This window comes from Phalaenopsis equestris, unplaced genomic scaffold, assembly GCF_001263595.1.
Source record: "Phalaenopsis equestris unplaced genomic scaffold, ASM126359v1 Scaffold001154, whole genome shotgun sequence".
Taxonomy (NCBI): Eukaryota; Viridiplantae; Streptophyta; class Magnoliopsida; order Asparagales; family Orchidaceae; genus Phalaenopsis; species Phalaenopsis equestris.
In genome coordinates, this window is record NW_018165593.1 from 268654 (window position 1) to 273337 (window position 4684).

Below are 4684 nucleotides of genomic sequence, written 5' to 3' on the forward strand. Positions count from 1 at the left end.
GCTTCAAAATGGAAATTAACGACTATTTAAGTAATTAATATTTCACGAATATATTTGAAATAAAAACTAAAGAGGAATATTTAGAGTATGAGAATACATATATATTCAAGATGAATCTATGAAAGTGAGTAATGAAGAATTAGATTATGTTTAGGAGCAATTTAAATTGTTAGATCCTATGTATAATAATGAAAAATTGATTTAATTGATTGAGAAACTTCCTAAATTAGTAAAACACTTCCTACACCTTTAAAATATGTCTGTTTAGGAGATTTATCCACATTACCTGTTATTTTATCCTCAGAATTAACAGAAGCACAAGAGAAGAAGTTGTTGGAAACTTCAAGAAGATATAAGAAAGCCTTTGGATGGACCCATTAGCTAATATTGAAGGAATCAGTCCTTGGATTTGTATGCACACAATTTTATTGGAAGAAAATCATGAATCAAAAGCTGATCCTCAAAGAAGATTAAATCTGATGATGAAAGATGTTGTCAAAAAAAGAGATTTTAAATTTGTTTGATGCAAGAATAATATATCCTTATTCTGACACTGCTTGGTTGAGTCCAATTCACTGTGTTCCTAGGAATGGAGGTGTGACTATTGTGAATAATTAGAATAATGAATTAATACTAATAAGACAAGTCACTGGTTGATGAATCTGCATAGATTATAAAAAATTAAATTCGACCATTAGGAAAGATCACTTTCCTTTACTCTTTTTGGACTAGATGTTGGATATACTAGTTGGGCACACATATTTTTGCTTTTTAGATGGATATACTAGCTATCATCAAATACCAATTACTCCAGAGAATCAAGGGAAGATGACAAGATAAATTTTACTATTCCTTATGGTACTTTTGCATTTCAATGAATGCCCTTGGTTTATGTAATGCGCCTGCGATATTTTAAAGATGTATGATAACGATTTTCAGTGATTTAATTTAAAAAGGGAAAGAAGTCTTTTTGGATGATTTTTCGTGTTTGAAACTTCATTTGAAATATGTCTAAATAATTTAGAGAATATTCTAGAAGGTTGTCAAAAGAGGAATTTAGTATTAAAATAGAAAAATGCCAATTCATGGTTGTAGTTGTGCTTGGGCATAAAATTTCAAAAAATGACATGGAAGTAGATCCAAAAAAAATCAAGTTATATCTAACCTACCTCCATCTACTACTGTAAGAGGAGTTAGAAGTTTATTAGGACATGCTGGTTTTTACGGGCGATATATTGAAGATTTTTCAAAAATTACATAGCCTTTATGCCAACTTTTGGAAAAAGATATAAAATTTGATTTTAAACAAGAGTGCCTTAATACCATTGAAACATTGAAAATGAAATTGATCACTGCTCCTATAATTGTTTCATCTGATTGGGAGATACCGTTCAAATTAACATGCGATGCAAGTGATTATGCAATTGGAGCTGTTTTAGGGTTGAGAAATGACATAATTTTTAAAGTTATATACTATGCTAGTAAAACTCTCAATGATGCTCAAATTTATTATACCACTTCAAAAAAAGAGGGTTATTAGCCATTATTTATGCTTTTCATAAGTTTATGTCATATCTAATTGGAGCTAAATGTGTTGTGCATCTAGTCAACTTGACTATTAATTATCTGATTCAAAAGAAGGATGCAAAACAAAGATTAATTGGATGTGTACTTCTGATGTAAGAATTTAATTTTGTGGTAGTCGTTAGGAAAGGATCTGATAATTAAATTACTGATCATTTATTTAGGCTAGAACAAGAAGAAACATTTGATCTTGAAAAAGAAATTAATGAAACTTTTCCTTATGATGTTAAGGGGTGGGAAATACCGTAGTATGATGATATTATAAACTACATTGTTAATGGTATTTTACCATATGGATTGACAAAAAACAAAAGAAGAAGTTTATTCAAGATGCAAAATTTTACTTTTGGGATGACCCATATTGTATAAGCAATGCAAAGATTTAGTTATGCAGAGATGAGTGCCTTATAAAGAAGTTGAAGAAATTATCCAAAAATGTCATGATTCTGAATTTGGAGGTCATTTTGGGATTTATTGAACTATTCACAAAATTTTACAATCAATATTTATATATTAAAACATGTGATCTATGTCAATGAGTAGGCAATATTTCAAAAATAAATGAAATGCCACTAAATTTTACTTTGGATGTTAAAATATTTGATGTTTGGGGTTTAGTGGAAATATATATTTATTTGGAAATTAATATTTATATATATTAATTACAGGGGACTATGTATCAAAGTGGATTGAAGCAATAGCTTTACCTTGATGTGATGCTCTAAGTGTTTCAAAATTTTTAATAAAAAATATTTTTACAAGATTTAAAATGTCGAGAGTAGTTAGTATTGATGGAGGATCTCACTTTCGAAACAAATAAATTTAAAATTTTGTGGAAAATTAAAAAATTATACATGGGATTGCAAATGCTTATCATCTTTAGACTAGCGGTCTAGCAGAAGTATCTGCTTATCATCTTTAGACTAGCAGTCTAGCAGAAGTATCTAATTGTGAAAATTAAGAAAATTTTGAAAAAAGTTATAAATATTAATAAAATACTAATTGTGAAAATTAAGAAAATTTTGAAAAAAGTTGTAAATATTAATAAAATGGATTGGTCTGCTAGATTATATACTGCATTTTTGGGCTTATAGGACACCTATAGGAATGTCCCTATATAGATTAATTTTTGGGAGGACTTCTCACTTACCAGTAGAATTGGAGCATAAAGCTTATTGGGTGATTAAGGAGTTTAATTTTATTTAAAAGAAGCTGGCGAGAAAAGATTATTGCAACTGAATGAGCTTGAAGAGATTATGAATATATCTTATTGTAATGCTAAGATATATATGGAGAGAATGAAAGAATGGCATGATCAGAAGATATAAAAAATGAATTTAAGTATGGAGAGGAAGTTTAATTTTACAATACAATATTGAAATTATTTTCTAGAAAACTGAAGTCTAGGTGGACAAAGCCACTCACAATTATAAAAGTCTATCCCTATGGAGTTGTTAATATTGAAGATCCCAAGACTGGAAAGATAATCAAAGTGAATGAACAAAGACTGAAACGATATTTTGATCATCAAAGACCTCTGTTTAAAGAGACTGTAATGTTGGGTCACCAAGAGTAAAGACTGGGAATGTCAAGCTGATGATATTAACCAATCGCTTTGTGGGAGGCAACCCATATTTATGTTTGTTTCTATTGTTTATATTATTTTATAAATAGTATTTTATATATGTATATATATAATAGAAAAAGGAGCCTCTTGTGTCTCCCTCCATGTTGATCACTTAAATTTCCTCATTACATCTAAAGAGTGGGAGTTACAGTAGGGAGAGGAGAGAGTAAAAGGCAATATCAAAATGGAATGCAAGTTAAAGGAATACAAGACATGTCTAAAACTAGAAAATAGAAAACATCTAGCTCCTAGCAATTTTGAGGTAAGGTATATGTAATCTGTCACCCTTTATCAGGTCAGCCAGAATCTGTGGGGGGACTCTTTGGGATTCAACACCTTCAATAGCTAGATAATTGGGTGGTCTGTTGCCCTCTCTGTAGTTAAAACAGTAGTTGACTTGTATCTCCTTGGTGATATGTTTTATCTTTAGAATCTACTATTGGATATGCCAAGGGGGAGAGCTTTACCTGTCATGTCCTCAATCAGCATTGAAGAGTCAACCTCAGCTTGGAGTGGTGTCCAACTGTTGATGGCAGCCATTCTTATGGCCCAATAAAGAGCAGTTGTCTCAGCTTCTAAGGCATCTTCAACAATAATTGGAGATTTGAAGAACATTTTGCACTTGCCTTTGTGATCTCTGAACACCCCTCCAATACCTGCTGTGTGAGCTGAAAAACTTCCATCAGTATTGACTTTTAGGGGGGGTACTGAGGTTTCTCCCAATAAACCTTAATTACTTTTCTGTAATTTTGATTCTTGCTTTGGTTAATTTTTAAGATGTTTGGAAAGTCATTCCAAATGATCAGCTTTGTGATGTAAGCAAGACAATTAGTCTCCACTGTTTCTGTAGTCGCTGTTTTTTTTTCATGCTTGCTTTTGTTCCTTGCATTCCATATGAACCAAGCAGTGATGAATGAGATTGTACCAAGTTTGACTATTTGCCAATCTAACCAGCACATCTTTAGCTGTTCCCACCCCAAGTTTAGTGTGTTGATGTGGAAATTAGTTATCAAGGAACTCCAAATCTTCCTGGAGAATTCACATTGGAAAAACAGATGAATGGATGTCTCTTCACCGCTCTGACAGAGTTTGCATTTGGAAGGTCCCTTAAAGCCCTTTAACTTGAGAATATCATCTGTAGGTATTAAGTTATTTAGCACTCTCCAAAAAGAATGCCATAGAGGGGGTTAGTAATTTGTTCCACAATTTCTCTCCCCAAGAAGTTGCCGCCCAGGTGAACAACTGATTATAGATAGCTTGGTTCACACTTTGAGTGGAGTTTGCTTTAATAATCACCCTATCTTTTTTATTTCTGTCAAATTGGATTTTTGATATATTTCTTATTGAGTGCTCTGTCACCACATTTTGGAGTGCTTCCTGAGACCAATTCTGCCCCTCCCAGCAATCCTTCACCATCAGGTTTTTGTCCAACATATCATCTATCATCTCAATTATGTTCTCTGGGCACCATTT